The 18,740-nt window shown below is 46.5% G+C and overlaps 2 protein-coding genes across 2 annotated transcripts in view; both read left to right on the plus strand.

Moving 5' to 3' along the window:
• LOC146788601 (receptor-type tyrosine-protein phosphatase beta-like) overlaps positions 1–18,740 on the plus strand; it is a 484,586-nt gene that overhangs the window by 281,097 nt on the left and 184,749 nt on the right.
• LOC146788602 (uncharacterized) overlaps positions 1–18,740 on the plus strand; it is a 156,046-nt gene that overhangs the window by 136,175 nt on the left and 1,131 nt on the right. The gene's annotated exons all lie outside the window — the stretch shown is intronic.

The raw sequence follows: 18,740 nt of genomic DNA on the forward strand, positions 1-18,740 counted from the left end.
TTTGTAATTCCGGTGCATGAGAATACCCTCTCTACTTTTTTCACTTTCTCTGCACAGACTGTTTTTAAAGTCTGTGCTTTTTACGATGCTGGTGCTCACTGTCTCTCACATATACACTTTAGAAGAAGAGGGAGAGAAAGTTAAAGAGGACGCGAGCATCAGAGAGTGAGGAAGAGAGACTGTGAAAATTGAATTTGTGGATGATGGAAAAGAGATTCTTGAACCTCAAACTCCAGGTGCAATCATACAAACACCACCACTAGTCATATGGACCTCTTTTCATTGACATGGAGAGAAATCTTGGAGTAGTTATTTACATACATTTCCATATACAGTGAAGCCCAATTGGGTTTCAAAGGAAACAACAAAGATAATTAGAGTACGTTTTAAAGGATGTACTAACAAATTCAATTAAATTAAGGTAATTCATTCATTAGATATTTAGATTTAGGCATCATTATTACAGTTTTAAATGATCCATGGTCAACATAAGGAAAAACAGAACCTTCACAAGAACTACATAAACAATACAAAATATCTAAAAAGTTTGTTCCATAAGGGAAACCACTAATCTAAATTAAGCTGGTATAGGTCGGAAAAGGGCATTTGGTTAGGCAAATAAGATAAGGTGTCAGCTTCAGAAATCCAAATAAAGGTTTCTGAAGAGAGAATATGAATGCCTGGGCATGAAGTCTTAGACCTCGTAGAGTGGAGATCAATGGAGGTGAGAAGGAACTTCTGAGTTCGAAGTCAATATCCTCACTTGTCTAAGGAACACACACTATTATTATTCAACAATGCACTAGTGTGCAACATTACAGCTTGTTCTCACTCTTGGAAGTCAATCATATTACTCCAGACTTTGGGAGCAGGTAAACTCCCCTCTTTCTCAGGGCAACACAGTGGTCCATGCATGGCTATGTCCTTGAATTGTTACACTGACAGACTGTCAGGTAAGGTCAGCTTATCCCACGTGCCGCTTTCCCATCCTGGCACCTTCTTATTCTTTCGATGAGAAACTCACTGTTGGAAATGGGATTTCTGGTTGGCTGGGGTTTACGCCTAAGCCAGGCAGTAACCACCACTCTAGTCAGGGGAAGGGAGTTACACGCAGAAGATAACCTTCTCACCCCCTTGGTAGCTTGGCACGAGCAGTCAGGCTTATCCCAGAGGCAATGTGTAAAGCGTTTGCGCAACACACACACAGCACACCACAAAAGGAACTTCACACAAGGTTTTTCTTCTTTTGTTTTTTGTCTCCCCCCTGTCCCATACGCTCAGTTCAACACCGTGCTCCTTTTTCCATCAATAATCTGTCCCCTTTGTTATTCGCCTTCCATGCATTTTGTAAAAACACTACAAATGATGAATGTTACTTATTTTTCTGTCTACCGTTTTCCCGCTGAGTTTTGTTTTGTTTTTTATCCGCTTGGTTGATTGACCTGTCCCTTTCCTGTAATCGTTTATTTCCACGCAATAATATATCGCTCTCACATGTAAACCAATGTCACTTGAAATGTCTTTTGTCACGGTAATTAATCGCATCAAAACCTGTTCTTCACAAACGGCTCGTGTCACATAAATAACTGTAATGTTTATTTACTTTGAAAACCTTGTGCCTCTGTTTTCCATCCTTTGATTCAATTGGCTGCCTCACCCATCCTTTAATCCTGGAATGTTTTGATTCATGCCCATACGTTTTATCATGTTTTTATGATTTCTCACTTGCCTGTTACTATTGAAAAAACATTACCTACCATGATTGGATAACTCGCGATCAATCTCTGAACCGCCTATCCTGACTGCCTTTTGTCTCCTGTCTTGTTCCTTTGTTTTCTGCCTTTTTGATACAATTCCATATAAGGGTACTTTTCATTAATGCTCCATATGTTTCTTTACTTACGATGTTTATATGCAATTATGCTCCATATGCCCCTTGCCTCATATTATGCCCCCTTCTCCCATGTCTGTGTCTTTTCTCTCTTCCTTCTATGTGCCCTTTTTTCCCCCGTCTCTTCCGTCTGTCTTCTCTCCCTCCCACCTTGGTCAATGTACTCTAACTTTTATGTCTTATAAATTCATCATGATGTTAACATGTCTACATGATGCTCGTTGTGTTCCCGTCCTCCTCCTTCCCTTTTGTCTACTTATCTCACTTCCCTATCCTCCATTCCCAATGCCGCATCTTCCCTTTTTTTCCCCTCTTTTGTCTTCTTTTTTCTCTCAATTTTTCTTCTCATGCGCACCATAAATGTATGTACAGCCCTGAGGAAGCCCCAGGCCGGATGACCATTTAAAGGAGTGAAACACTTGTTAGCTGTTTTTCGCACCCACTCTCACCTTAAAATACTACCTACAAAATGATTTTTGTTTGACTGAAATTATTTCCTAAATCGAAAATCAAAAAATCAGTCTTGCAACCACTTTGAACTTTGTCTATATACTAGGGGGTTAGGGTTTTTTTTCCCCCTGTCAAGAGCAAGCACAACTACAAAATCTTTGCTCAACCTACGGTCAGCAAGGGATCGAGAACTTTTTACCCCTTTTCTCACGGAACTATATATAAAAATAGCCTTTCTATTATCATAAACACATTAGAATAGTAATCACACAATATACACTGTGTCAACTGGCACTAGGCAATATTTACAGGGGATTATATACTTGACAGGGCCAGTTTTGCCACTATCAGAACCATCACAAGCACAAATAGTAAATGTAGAACACAACCCGTAATGACTGGCAAAATACTGTACTCAGCATTATACCCTGCAACATAAATCATATTATGCAATCGGTATCACATCAGGGGTCAACCTCATTTTTTTTTTTTTTTGAACAAACAAGATCTTTATTGGTATCGTTGGTCATACAGCTCAACCACTGCCTACATCTCTTCGGGCCGGCAGGGCCAAAGTAACAGTGCTAGGTGGCATGTGGGGGGGGGCGGGGCAAAATACACAGCAAGCCGCCTACAACCCCATATGGGGCCGGCTGCGTCAGGGGGGGCAGCGGCAACTACACAGGGTGACTTAGATCTCGTTTTTATTAGGTTTTTTTCTGAAACAAACATATAACAGAGACAGAACTAGGGAAGGGGAAACCACAAACCTTGAAGTGTGTGCCAGGGTACGTGCACCGAGATAGGTCATGCTAGTATATGCCGTGGGGATGAAGACCGGGGGCGGGTCGGGGACGTCGTTGCTTGTGCAATCATATTGTGTCTAACCTGGTGGGTTTACTCTCCGCCTCAGCGCTAGGGGGGGGCGCACCCGGCCTGTCCAAAAGGATGAATGTGATACGTTGGGTGTTGTGGTCAGAGTATCAGAGTTCGTGGGAGCCATTACCTTCCAAAACCGGGTTGGAGGGGGTGGATGGGGGGGGTGTCCCTGGGCGGCAACAGTGGCACCACATGCGTTCCTGTGGGGGGCCAGGCTTGGGTGAACTGAAAGAGTAGTTGGGTCCATTCCATTGCTAGTGGGTACTTTCTCCGTCCCTGTGCCTCCTCCTCCCTGATTGCTTCCTCCTCCGTCGCCGCCCATTTCCTCCCCGCCCCCGCCCACGCCTCCCCAGTTGGTCCCTGGGGGTCTCGCTACTTCATGGCTATGGCTCTTTTAGCTAGCAACAGTGTGAGGGAAGCAAAGCGGGTGCGGGCTTTGAGTGGTTTAGGTTTGTGGAACAATCCCAGGGCCACCGCCTCCCAGGACTGCAGGTCTGGGAGCTTAGTTATCGCAGCGATCGATGTGAGGACTGCCGTCCAATACCGACCCAGTGACGGGCAGCTCATCAGGCGTCAACCTCATAAGCCTAAACACATTAGACCATAATATCCTCACCGGCATAAACACAGTATGCAATAACCCCACAAGCAAAAATCACATTAGGCAATAACCTCATATGCCTAAAACTCAGATTAGGGAATAACCTCCTAAAGATAAACACAGTATGCAAATATCCTCATAATCATAAATCACATTAGAGGCATAAATCAGGGTGCATAAATCACATTTCCTGGGCACCACATAAATCACATTAGCATATTAGCACATACATCTCATTAGGGCCTGTCACCCTACCCACCTACTGACCCCCTAGCCAACTGGCCTTCTCAAAGGGGCTCAATTGCCCTATGTCCATAATGTCAGGGCGCACTGCCAATGCAGCAGTATGCAAAGTGTGCAATTGCGCTGGCCTAATCGTTGCAGCTGCCACAAATTGCTGTTCAGCTGTGATGAAACAAAATGTGGGCATGGGCACTCACTGTGCCCTCTGGGTTGGTCCCCACGGGGACTAACTAAACCAATATGCCAATTGTTGCAGCTGCCCGCTCTGGTGCGGTGCAGCTGGGGATAAACAAAGAGGCCCTGCTCTGGGGCTCTCTGAACAAATCTGCGCAATGATGCAGCTGCCCGCTGTCAGGCGGGGCAGCTGTGAAAACTGAATCAAAGAGAAGGCACGGGCACCACTGTGCCCTCTGGACCCCACAAGGGCCCTGAAAATACTGTGCCCAGCGTTGGAGCGGCCCGCTACCCTGCAGGACCGCTCAGGTACCGACAATGTGCCTCGAAATGCACCCAAGCCCCACTCCGAGACTTGGTAAAACAAATGACCCCCATTGTAGGAGCGGCCCGCTTTCTTGCGGGTCCGCTCAGAACTAAGAGATAGCACTCTGCCTCGATCGGCACGCACAAAGGACAACTGAAAATCCCCACTCACCGGGGCTGCTGGGGAACTCCTCCACTGGTGCTCCTCTCCTTCGTGACAGGGGAAACTTGGCTCTTTACCCGGTCCCTCTCCTGGGAAATGGGTCTTCATGGTGGAGCCCGCGAGGCTCCGGACGGCCCTAGGTGGCGGGCGGGACTTCCTCCTTTTTGCGGTGGCATTATGGGGTAGGCTCCCATTTCCAATAAAGGACAAAAGCGGGGTGGGCACCCGTTCCCATCCATGGCACAAAGCGGGGTGGGCATCCGCCATCAAATAAAAGCAAAAAGAGGGGCGGGCACCCGCTCGGCGTGCAACAATGCGGGGTGGGCACATGCTTCAAGCAGCATCACAGGGGAGTCCCTAGGATGGTGATTTCCCCTGGAAAGACAGGCAGGTCAGCGCTGCGAAGCCCACAAGTCCCTCTGCTTTCATGGCAATTAAAGTGTAGCACTCAAGAGGCGCTAGAGGCAAGAAGTCCAAGGCAAAGTTCTAGGTCCATGGGGCATAGCTGGGCCCAAGTAGGCCAGCACTCAGGGCCCTCCAGCAAGGAGGCAAGCTCTCGTGGCGGTTCCTCCTGGGCCCCCAGCAGCAGCAAGCCCCCAGCAAGTCCAAAACAGCACAAAAATATGGGGTCACAGCCCCTATACTTATACTCATTTTCTCTTTTGTCTGCAGTACAGGGATTGGGGAACCAGCAAAAACTGGGGGGAATTGGAGCACTCTGTTTACCAGGCTCCTCTTCCCCTTTGTCAGGTGGGGGCTCGGTGATCAGACACACCACAGAGAAGAGCCAGCATTGTACAGGCTAGGCACAGACCTATTCAGGGTCAGGGGATTACTCCTCTCACTACTCCCAATACAGATGTCCCATTCAGCTTAGTGCTGACTCACCCTGCCCCTCCAGGAGCCACACACACCTCCTAGCCCCTTTCACTCAAAAGCCAGACATGCAATTCACATCAGGCAGACAGACACATAGCACACAGAAATGCCAACTTCTAAAAGTGGCATTTCTAAAATAGTTATAATAAATCTGCGCACACCATTGCACAGCATTTATTATTACCATTCCAAATATACTAAACTTGACCACGCTGCTCCTCTCATATATGGATTTACCACCGAAACACTTATCAGGGAATCCCCAATGCATTCCTATGGGAGGGCAGCCCCACTGTAGTGAGAAACCAAAATGGCTGATTGTCACTACCAGGACATGTCACACACTTAAGGTACATGTCCTATCTTTTACCTACAATGCACCCTGCCCATAGGGCTAGCTAGGGCCTACCTTAGGGATGACTGACATGCAGTACAAGGGGGGGGTCACAGACAAGGCACACACTTTAGGTGCCACGTCACAGCGGCAGTAACACTGCGCACACAGGCCTTGCAATGGCAGAGGCCTGAGCTAGGTTTGCAAGGCTACTTTGGTGGGTGGCACCATCAGCACTGCAAGGCCACCAGTAGCATTTATTCTACCAGCCCTGGGTATATGAGATACCACTTTACAAGGGACTGACAGGTAAATTAAATAGGCCATACAGGTGTAGACCAATCTTACCATATGTAACACAGAGAGCGCACGCAATTTACACTGGACAGCAGTGCTAAAGTGCCCAGAGGCCTAAAACCACCAACACCATGTCAGAGAAAAGGCTAGGAGAAAGGCAAAATGTTTAGGGATTACCCTGCAAAAAGGGCCAAGTCCAACACTCACTATCAGTCATCTCATACATAAGAATTAGCCACCTGATAGGTAGGAAAAGGTATCTGGAAAATGACAGCACCTGCAGTGGAAAAAACATAATCTGTGAAACAAACAGAAATAAAAAGTGTAGGCCTCTTAGCCTTAAACCTGTAAAATACGACATTCAAAATGACAATAAAATATCGTTAACTTAAGTTAGATAGCATATTTACTCGGGTGTTGCTCATAATAGCTAAATGCTCTCACCTGCTACAAATTACATGCTTAATATACACAAGTTATTTAGCAATGTAAATCACAATTTGCTAACAAATCCATTAATTATGCAAGTATAAAGTTGCGCTCCTCAAATTCTCACTCTGAGGTCCAGAATAGCCATTACATCAACCAAATGAATCTCCAAAGAACACTTTATCACTCTTCTGAGTCCTTTATCTTACTCTTGAAGTTTTGCAACTCCTCCATCCCTTTGTAAGCCTTACACTCTCTCTCTTACATTTCTATTTCCCCCTTCTTTTGCCTTCATCTTTCTTCCCTTTCTTTTCTTGCTTGCATACATCTAAATCCCTTATACAAAGTAAATAAACAAATCAAGCACTAGTTGCTTCTAAATCTCCTAATTCAGGTTTCAAGTCAGAAATGTTCTTTGCAAATTTCTCTTTGGTCTTAATCAGGATATAAGTACATCAGTGCTGCACTTTTAACATCTTACAGACTTCACCTTTCTCTGCTAATAATGGATCTAAAGCTAGTAGATCTTGCAAAACCATAGATCTAAGAGCTATTAATTCAGTGTCCACTGCTAGCAAAGCACCAGATGTACTAGTTGCTAATACATTTTTCCACTATTGTAGAAAGCTTTCTAATCTTCTCATCATTTAAGACTACTCCTACGACAGGAGTAATGCCTAGGGGTGGGCAGTGAACTCTGCTATGTCTGCGAGGTTCGCAGAGTTTACCGGTGCCCACCTCTATGCACCCCAACTAGTACATAGCAAAAGCTGCTGCTGGACGCGATCCCCAGACGTACAATTGCATGAGGGTCTAGATGGCTGCATCCATTTCATTAATGGTGCAGCACTCAAGGGCTCCTGTTGCACAATGATAGCAACATTCAGGGAGCTTGTTGCATTCATCCCCATGCATTACAACAGCAGTTCCCCTTTAACAGCGGCTTCCAGTGACTTAGAGAAGACAGTGTGGCCGATCCAACCCATAAAGTGATCGACTTAGGAGTCTCCCCTTCTGCTTACCGATTGTACTCTCGAATAGTCAGTGTCTCGCAAGAGGTAATGATCAATGACCCACCAACAGCAGCAATAGCTGGACCTGAACAGGAAAGGTGGGAACAGAGAGGGTAGCGGAGCAACTTTGGGCTATGGAGACTGGAGGCAGAGCCTCTGAGCAATAGAGCTCTGAAGAGACGCACTGCAGAGAGCGGACCCTGGGGCTTAATAAACACTGGTCCATGGAAAAAATGAGATTTGGGGTGGACATCACCAGGGAGCACCACTGGAGAGATACCAGGAGCAGCTTTGGGAGAAACCTGGCAATATGGGCCGCAGAGCTGTGCTATCCAGGGAAAGCTGCAGCGGAGGCGGTGACAGCAAGAGACCAGGGGATGCCCGCTGACAACTTCCGAACTGTGCGGCCGCAGGAGGTAAGCAGGGGTTCCAGCTCTTTGGACATCCTATAGTAGAGGCCATTCTGACAGATGCCCTCATGGGGGGACACATCTGCCCATTGGCAGACTCGGGCATCTAACTGTCACAATTAGGGGGAATATCCATTTATGACTTCTCACATGCTAGGACCTAGAAACTGCAGCCCGCACTTGCCTATCCCGCCTCTTGGCAGAATCTGTGTACCGTTATCTCATGAGAATTTCACTAAATCCTTCACTGTATTGTTCAGGCAGAGTAGACATTAGGGTTCTATACAATTTTAGTCAAGTTAACTTTTTAACAAGGTCCTGAGCATGTCCTCAAAATAGACGATACTCAGCACTGGCTATTTATCCAATGGCATCTTTTGCTCTGAGCATATAATGTGTAATGTGCTGAAGATTGAGGACTAATAAATCCATTAATTATACAAATTATGCAAATATAAAGTCGCTCTTGGGGACAGTGGTAGCTTCATTGAAAGAACACTTAAAAGGCTGCCAACTCAGTTTCACTTGTCTTCGTTAAATCCTCACTTGACCCACATCACTATGCCCTAATAGTATGTGTGGGGTAAAATTATACAAAAGCATCAAGAAAGACTGTTGCTAGATAGGCAGAGCAGCTCTGGTATGCAATCTCCTTCTGCTGTTTTCAACTGGATGTTGTTGACCTTTGTAAAGGGCTTTGTCATCCCCAAGGGCTACTGCTCACTCATAAAAGCTAGACAAAAACAAAAATCCTAATGGCATGTGATAGTACTACCGTAGGCACTCTCTGCAGTACTGGACTAGTCTCATTCCGCCTGCGTGCAGAACTCCACAGAATTTGCAGTTTTTCGTTAGCTCCGCGGTATTCCACGGAGTGAAACTCCGCGAGCTCTGCCCAGGCCTAGTAATGACACAAATCATATCTCCGAATAAATTTGAACCACCATTAGAACTACATCTAGATCTGTGAAGTGAATTCCTCTCAAAAACCTCTAAACTATTCAGATGATAGATTTTCAGGAATGCAAAAGCCAAGGAGCATCTGCCTTCCCAGTCAGCAGACAGTTGAAAATAGGCATTCTGTCCAAACATTAGTTTCACACACGCTGAGGGCTTACCGGCGTTTCTCTGTAGCTGTTGGACTTTTGCTCACAACTACCCGCACCCGCTCCGCGGGTGCCGCGTCGCAGTTCTGGGCTTGTGTTGCTGTTGGGAGCACGTTTGCTCACAGCCATCAGGAAGGTCTCGAGGAAGCAGGGATTGAGCCTGTACTATCAGCGCCGCCGCAGGGACTCATCTAACCAGGAGCCCCTGCTTTCCGGCACACCTGCTGACCTGCTGCCCCTCCCACCCCTCGCTTTACGCCCCCATAAAGGGACGCCCCCTCCCCGCTGTGCGGGAGCACGCGGGAGTATCCGGGAGAAGCCCGGGACAAGGGCGGGACCATCTTTGGCCATCAGTGGCCAGAAGAGGCCGGGCCGGGCCACATCTCTTGGCTCTGCTAAGTGGGTACGAGAAAAACGGGAGTATGGCCACAGGCACTAGAGCTAGTAAATCTAGGAAAGCTGCGGGAAACACAGTCATAGGCACAATGGACCAATTTATATCCCGGGCAGTCTCCATTGTAGAAAAGGAGATAGTTCTAGCTGAACGAAGACTATCCCGGGACCCTATGGGCCTGATACACAAGCGCTCATCTTTGGGCACCCTCGCCCTAGCCCCTAGCCCAGTAAACGTACCACCTACACCACTTGTGGTAGTCGACTCACCGGTCACTGTCGAGAGGATGAGTCGGAGTAGGGTAAGCTCTGAAACGGTAACGACTATTGCACCAGACATTGCTCATGACTCAACACATTCTAACCTACTCGACTCATGCAATCCCTTGCTGGGGGTCCAATACGACGACCCTGAATCTGAGATTAACAACGCCCAAAGCCCTCTTGTTACATCTAACAAGGCTTTACACCTTCCCTTTACAGCTGCACCTACCGAAGTTGGTACCTCCTTAGTAGCGGCTTTAGCGACTGTTCCATCTGGGAAACCAGTTTCAGGTTCTGCAGTACCCAGGAAAAGAAAGCGCCCTGTTAGCCCTTACAGGGGGGGTCCTCTAAAACCACGTAGTAAATTAAGCAGGCACAACGCGACCAAAGGGGGTATCTCTAAAACAACTAATGCTCATACTAGAGTCTCACTACCCAGGGGCCTGGTTTGTCCGCTAGGCACACCTGTCCCGCCAGCGTCTCCTGGCACCACCCCAGTTCCTCAGGTAGCGCACACTGATACTGTCCTCCGACCTCTAGACGTTGAGGGCCTACTTAGATCTGTGGTGATGCCCCTTGCAGACAAGATTGATTGTCTCACACGGAAATTAGCCACCCTTGAGCAATCAATGTTGGATAACTTCTATGCTGTGAAATCACTGGTTAAATTCCACTCCAAGAGGCAGGGAGAAGACAACGGAGGGTCAAGGTGTGGTACAGTAACACCAGTAACACTAGTACCCTCGGAGTCAATGTCTTGCCATACAGTACCTATACCTGGGAAGGCCCCACAGTCACTGCAACCAAATACAGGTATCAGTCCTGCTCCACAAACTTCTAATCTTATACCTAGTTTGGGCCCCCCAAGGAAAAAATCAAATAGTCAAGCAGCAAAGACCTCCAAAGTTAAAGTTAATTTTGCCCCTAACCCAGAGGATATAGCGTCAACCTCCAAGGTAGCTGAAAATACGCCAACCGTGCCGAATGGAAATATAATTGTACCTATTTCCATTTCCGGCAGTCAGGTTGTGCCTAAACCTCTAGCTAAACCCCCAGTTAAATTACCACCGGGTAGGACAAAAATTAGCACACCCAATGCTAGCCTCCCCCCTGGGTGCCAACCGTATGTGGTAATCCTCACGGGGGTCCCGGAGCTTGAAGAGGGTTCTTGCGAGTTGTACTCTGATCTCAAACACAAGACCCTGTCCTGGCTCAGATTAAATAGACCTCTCCCAGGGCATATTGATGGTAGGATAGCCCATGTCCGCCGTGTGGGGTGGATTGGAAATAGACGCAAGGACTTAACCGGGGACTGCGTGCTAATTAACTTCAGTGATCCCAGAGCAGCAGGTATGATCTGCAGTCAGCAGTCGCCACACAATTTTTGCGACATACAAACCAGGGACTTGGGGTATTTCTATCGTCCCCCTCCGTTATCTGGGTTTGAGAAGCCTTTGCCGGATGAGGGCAGAGGTGTATGGTATCCTCACTATCCAACCTTGGATGCCAGAGTAAGGGCAAGGACGCCGACTCAAGCGGCTCCACCCCATGGATGGGGTTGGTGACTCGATAATCAAGTTGCATTAAACGCCCCTCCACCCAAGGCAAATGGGTTGTACACAGCAGTGAGTGTCCCCTCGTCATTAGTTACCCCCCACACGTTCCAGCCAACATCCTTCACCACCATCTCCTCTCCTTCAGGCAGTCGATCTGAGTCTACTGAGCTCATGGAAGGAGTAGAATACTTGGGGTCCCCGAGCAGGGTTGCTGGATGTGCAGGGCCACTGATTCGTCCTATCCTGAAGGCTATCAGTTGGAATGTGGCAGGCCTGAATAACAAGTTGGACGCCCCGGACTGGGTGGCGCTTACAGAGCCCCACGCCGTCTGTGCCTTTCAAGAAACGTGGTGCGTGGAACCAAGGCACAGAGTAGGATATGCTTCCTTCTCTGTCCCGGCAGGTATACCAGTATCAGGAAGAGGGCGCCCATTTGGAGGTCTTTTAGTCTGGGTCGATATAACATTAGGTTGGCGAGTGTATCACCATCCCCAAAAATCACCAGATTTGATGTGGCTCACTGTAATATGTCCAAATAAAGTTGAGCAGCTGGAGATTTTTAACATTTATACACGAGGGGCTTCTGGGAGGGCCTCGTCACCAACCCTCCTGGCTCTAGAAGCAGCCCTGGGGGAGTGTCGTGGCGACTCATTAATTTTGGTGATGGGGGATCTTAACTGCACATTCGAGCCTTTGATGGCCGACGAATCCTTGGACCTGTTTGACGAAGATTCGAGGAGAGGCGTTCCGCCCCTCGATCTTCCAATTGTCAAAAGGTGGACACCCAGAATCGTCCAACTGAATTCCCTTACACTTGAGTTTGGCTTGAGAGCAGCAAACGGGAGAACACGGTCAGACCCAGAGGGTGCACATACGTATAATAGGGTGGGTCACTCATCTAGGATAGATTATATCCTCTTAAACTTTTCCTTGTGGGCCCACTTGGAGGATATGATAGTCTTGCCTTCCTTGGAAAGTGATCACAATGCACTCTCATTATCCTTAATACATTGGTGGAGGGCCAGTGGCTTACTAACTGGAGCTCCCGCGGCACTCGAGCAGAGGTCATTGGGGGGGGTGGTCCCTTCCAATTGTCTCAGACGTTTAAAATGGGACAAAGTGGCCATTGATGAAGAAAAACTATCTTGCATCAGAGCCGTTATTGCCGCAGCCTCTGAAACCCTGGAAAATCAACCTCCTAGCCCGCATAAGACAGCAGCCATGTTCAGTGAGGTTTCGACAGCGATAGGGGACTTGTTCCTGGTCAAACCAAATCCCAAGGTAAACAAAAACCATGTTAAGCGACAGGGCAAATTAGGCTGGTACTCACAGGCGTGCCGCGCTGGAAAAAGAGCTCTAATCATGGCAGTAAAGAGTGGTGATGCCCTAGCAATAGCTGCTAAACGTAAGTCCTACAAATCCTCAATTAATATAGCCAGGAGAGACTGGGAAGACACCTTCTGGCAGGAGCTTCGTGCAGCAAGCATAGAAAAAAATGCAAAAGGTTTTTGGGACCTGTTACGAAAAAAACATAGACCCCTGGACACCGTTATTACATGCAATATAACCGAGGACCAGTGGCACTCACACTTCTCGAAGCTGTATACTGCACCTGCTGCAGAAGCGATGGTCCTCCCTTTACCTCAGATTCTTCAAGGTGCCGGCAGCTATGAGGAGAGTCTATTTTCCAGGAAAGAGGCTGAAATTGCCATAAAATCCCTGGTTCCTCGCAAAGCAGCTGGACCTGATGGCCTACCTGGCGATCTTATCCGCATGGACATAAGCGAATGGGCTATGATGATTGCCTCGCTATTGAACGCAGTCATGGCAGGCGCCCCCCTCCCTGCTTCTTGGATGGCAGCTGAGGTGGTTCCCCTGCACAAGAAAGGTTCAAGAGATGACCCAGCTAATTATAGACCGATTAGCTTAATAGACTGTTCCCAAAAAGTGGCGGGCAAGGTCCTCTTATCTAGGGTCCAGCAGTGGGCTGACGAGAATAAGATACTCTCGGATTTTCAGGCTGGGTTCAGATCCGGGACAGGGACGATAGAACAATCGCTAAGGCTACTTATGATCTACTGGAAGGTCGTCACAATTGGAAAGGGTACCTTATATCTGGCCTTCATCGACCTCCGCACGGCCTTCGATTTGGTGCCTAGAAACAACTTGTGGAAAGTGTTGTGCGACCTGGGTATGCCACCCTACTTGCTTCATTTGATCATGAGATTCCACGAAAATAACTATGCCCAAATACGTTGGGGGTCAAATGGTCAAAAGACCTCAAGAATAGAGGTGAACAGAGGTGTACGACAAGGTTGCGTACTTGCCCCAACCCTGTTCTCCTTATACGTAAATGGAGTGGTGGATTTTTTGACTCAGACTCCAGCAGATGCACCCCGTCTGGCAGGTCGCCTAATTCCTACCTTACTCTTTGCTGACGATACTTTACTTTTGTCAAAATCTCCGATGGGCCTCCAGCAGCTTCTTTCTGGATTTGACACCTTCTGTAAGCAGCGAGGCCTTTGTATTAATACAGACAAAACTAAGTATCTCATTTTGAATCCCCCACACAAGCTTGGCCCCCCTCCAACATTGGGGCACGTTGCTCTAGAAAGAACTAAAACGTTTGACTATCTGGGCATTCGCTTGGTGGATACAATGAAATGGGACTGCCACTTGACCAAAATGTTGTTGAGCTTAAAAAGAGTGACTGGGGCCCTGTTGAAAGAACAGAGAGCAGCATCTACAAGACCAATAGTGGCAGTAATGGATATTTACTCCGCCAGAGGAGTAAGTGCAGCACTTTACGGGGCGGAGCTCTGGGGGATGTCAAATATGAAAGTGCTAACTCGAGCTGAGAATGCCTTCCAGAGAAGCCTAATGTCTCTCGGTCCTTCTGTTCCCATTTTACCCCTGCAATTGGACATGGGTTGCCGGGCGATTGAAGATCAAGCAAAACTACGCCCCCTGTTACTGTGGGCCCGCATCTGGAGAGTGCCAGAGCTCTCAAGTTATGCGGATGGCCTACGGGAGATAATTAATTGCCCCGGCTGGGCAAAAATAAAATGGCTAAGGGACGTCAAGGCTCTATTTATAAATCTGGGGCTGGAAGAAGCATGGCACCAACAGTCAGCCCCGCCCAAATCCATGCTAAAACAAATTTATTGGACATGGGTGGCAAGTAAAAGGAATTCTTCCTCAACGATCTGCAAATCCACCAGAAATTTTGTGGAGCATAAAGATGTCCCTATCAGAGAACTGTACCTGGACATTGTTACTGCCCCATGGGATAGATCTCTGTATTTCAAATTCAGAATAGGTCTTCTCCCGGTTATGGAACTCACATGCCACTGGAAAATACCACACCAGACTGCGCCATGGTGTCCATTTTGCCCTCAGCGTTATGAATCTGTCCCCCATCTGTTATTCGAGTGCCCCGCCTATAAGGTTCCCCGAATGAAATGGTTAAAACCGATGTGCCTTACTTTGGGCACTAGACATTGTAACGTGGCATTACGAATTTTACTTACAGACACCCGCCCATTCTTCGCATGCGCCACCTCGAAGTATTTAGGTTGGGCATGGCGAATACGGTCAAAAAGACTTAGGCAAATTGTTTAATCATGATTTTAATTCTTTTAGCTAATTTAAATAATTTTCCTTTTAGACAAATGTAGAAAAAATGTTGAATTTTAGAATATCTAGGGTTTTTATGTTTTCTATTTAGTAAATGCTCTAAATGACCTTTAATGTATGTACGCTTTTTAAGATATTTTATGTCGAAATAAAGCCTATTTGACTTGACTTGACTTGAGATATACTCCAGGAATAATGGAATCATCTCCAACCAGAATCTGAACAAGGCCTTGTAAGTGCGTAACTTTCCTTTCTGTCATCTGTCTAGTTACAATCTAGGATACACCCTTGCTTCTTTATATTCATCTTCCTTCTTTTCCCACACATTCTTTAAAACCTCTCCCATTTTTGTTGTCTTATAAAACACATGAGCTGTCCTTTCTTCAAACTCTGAATACATATCATCTTTAGGGGATATATGGATCATGTCAAATTGCTTTTGTATGTTTTAACAGTGTCTATTCTATTAGGTGACCTAAAGAAATACCAAACTATTTGCATTTCCTTAGTTTGTGAGTGAGGGTCCATTCTCTTATGAAGGGTAAATATGAAAGATTAAACCCATAATTGGAATATAATATTCAAAAAGTTACTTTCTATAAAATAAGCTATATGATAGGAAACAATGGTCCTTTAAGGGGGAAGTGCAAACCTCAATGTCCATGGTAACCTAGTGAATAACCATCAATAGGTTGGTTTTACTAGAACAAATACATTTTATTTGATCACTCAACACTTGGAGTCTCAGTAAAACTAACTCATTCAGCTCTGTAAACTTATACATTCAGAATTAAAGAGCTGCTCCAAAATGACACAGCGGCACAGTGGAAGTGAGGTAGGTGAGTAAAAGGTGCCCTTCTGCTAAACTGGATGTGCATAAATAGAGACTGTGGAGGATGCACAGCTGTATGTTCTAGACTCTAACACAGACTTGCAGGCTCCTGAATTACACAAACAGTACGCGTTCGGCCTGTCATCCTTTTTCCTTTCATTTTTGCTGATTCTTTTTGTTGGTACTTGTAACTAGTGCTAAAGGGCATGTGCTTCTCCCCTAACCATGATGACATTGGTATATACCTGATTGACATATTTGTTGTACTGGTAAGTCCCTTGTAAAGTGGTATACCATATCTCCAGGGCCTGTACTTCAAATGCTACTAGTGGGCAGCAGCACTGATTGTGCCATCCACAGAAGTAGCCTTTCAAACCTCTCTCAGGCGTACCACTGCAGTGCCTGTGTGTGCAGTTTATTGTCATTTCAATTTGACATTTAAAACTACATGCCAAGCCTCAAACTCCCGCTTTATTGCATACACATCACCCCTAAGGTAGGCCCTAAGTAACCCTAAGGGCAGAGTGCTACGTAAGTAAAAGGTAGGACATGTACCTACAACAGCCTATTTCGTTTTCAGTACTATGAGGTCTACTCCTCTCATAGGCTAGAAGTGGAAATTGCTAAAATACACTTTTAAGCTGTAATTCCTGATCAGAGAGGGGTAGCCTTTTCATGTTTTATATGTTTGGAATGGTAATAATAAATCCTCCTAACTGGTGAAGCTTGATTTAGCATTACTGTTTTAGAAATGCCACTTATAGAAAATTGTCATTTCTCTGTACTTACTGCTCTTTGTGCCTGACAGACTCACCAACATACGTCTGAGTTGCATGACAGCTACACTTTGTGCATTCCATCTAGACAGCCACAAACACAGAAAGGTGAGGTTTCAACTGTATTCCTGGGAGGGGCTGCCTCTTACACTTCAATAGGTAGGGTCCTATCCACACATAAAGTACTGATTGACCCCCACAGGTAGCTTGGCAGACAGGACTGGGCTGTAAGGGATACGTGTGCACTCCAGAGAGTTCCTTTGAAGTTACCCTCAAAAGGCCCTTTGGGTCAAAGTACTTGGTCTCTTATCCTCTAAAAGCCCAAACTTCTGGATCTTGAACTTAATCTCTGTCAGAAGGACTGTGGTGCTGCTTACAGGACTCAATTGTACCGTTTTCTGGAAGGATTGCTTTTTTGCTTGTTGTCTTGCTGCCTGCTGTTAGCTGCTCTCTGACTTTGCTGGAAGAACTCTGCCTTCCCTCCAAGTGATCTCCAAGGGCTGGCTGGCTTGCCTCCTGCTTTCTTGAAGTCTAAGGGACACAAATGACTTCCTATACATCTGCTGGTGTTGCTTTGTGAGACCTATCCTTGCCTGAGGTGCCTTCTGCAAGCTTCGGGCATCAGATGTGGGTTCTGCAGCTGTTTTAGTTAAAAACTGACGCATTGGGGGGCGTGGCTAACGCCCGAGAAGGTGGCGGCTCGACCGTGACTCTCCCGAGACGGCGGAGAGAAAGATGAACATGATGTAGCTATTGCCTGCATTTGGATCCCCAGAGTAGCGGTTTTTAACTCGGAGTTACTACAGCATCACCGGAGCTAGTTTTTATTACTCGTGGTGCCCCGTGACGACGACTACCTTTCAACCGCACTGTAACGCGCTTCTGTGACGGAGCACCCGCCATCTTGCATCGCGCCTGACGCACTTCGGCGCGCAACGAAGCTTCACCGGTAATTGCCCTATTCATGACCGGCAGTCACTTGACTTGAATGTCTGGAATAAGCGCTACTTGTTAACCAACTACTCCTTTCTGAATGCTTGTACTTGGAAGCGGCAATTTTCTTTCCTGTCATCATTTTTCTTTCTATGAGGAACTGTTTGACCTTCAAGGTTTTATATGCCGCCTACACTTTCTATACGGGCTAACTTCATGCAGACATTTGGTTTCTTCTGGGATTAATGCAATGTGAATATTATTTATTAACCAGCTTCTCTTCTTGCAAATAACTGTGCTTATTTCCTGCCTGTCATGCCGTGAACTTTCCTCAGCCTCTCTTAGCACATTTGAAACAGTTGTTTTGTTCCTCAAATTTTTCTATTTATATCATGCTGAGACATTATTTTAACACAAGGCGAGCATAACAATTATTACTTTTAAACATTGCCTGACTCTCAACATTACCTGAGGGAATGTTATTATGAAATATGGTTGAATCTTGCAGACGATGATTTGTGTGCCTGTAACTTTTGACGCATTAATATAGTGACGCTGAGAAGACGTGGTTGGCGTCCGAGGAGTATGGCGAAGTCGGAGTGACATCCCCGAAGCTGGAGCTGGCGCGACGAGCTTGAGTTTACAGGCTGTTTTGATATGTAGCTAATCAGTGACAGACTTCGCTGAAGTTTCACGCATCCTCAAGAATCATAGTTGGATGCTCCTCGAGACAATAATGTGTTGTTTCTGCAAGGCGTAAACACCATTTTGGAGAGAGTTTTTCACATTCAGGCACTTTGTGAGGGGAATTCACTTTCAAGGCTACAACCGTGTCTCCTCTCACACCTTTTATTATTTGAGTCTATTTTTGCATGACCAGGCTTGCTTTTGCTTCGGCTTAGCATTGCTCTGCCTTAGGGGACTTCAATCTATCTTCTGCGTTTGCCTGTTCTCTTTGGTCTCAGATCTCCTATATTTTTCATTATTGTCCTATTGCTTCCGTCCAACGGTTTCCTGACTCCTCATGGGAAAACTCCGGAATTTGGGACTGGCTGCTTCCTCTCAATTGCCTGTGGACTCGAATTCGGATCCTTCTCCTCAGGCCATGGTAGATACCACGGCACCAAAATCAGATTTAATACGAGGAGCCATCCCAAAAGCATGCAACAAAGGGA

The sequence above is a fragment of the Triturus cristatus genome, chromosome 11 (assembly GCF_964204655.1).
Source record: "Triturus cristatus chromosome 11, aTriCri1.1, whole genome shotgun sequence".
Classification (NCBI taxonomy): domain Eukaryota; kingdom Metazoa; phylum Chordata; class Amphibia; order Caudata; family Salamandridae; genus Triturus; species Triturus cristatus.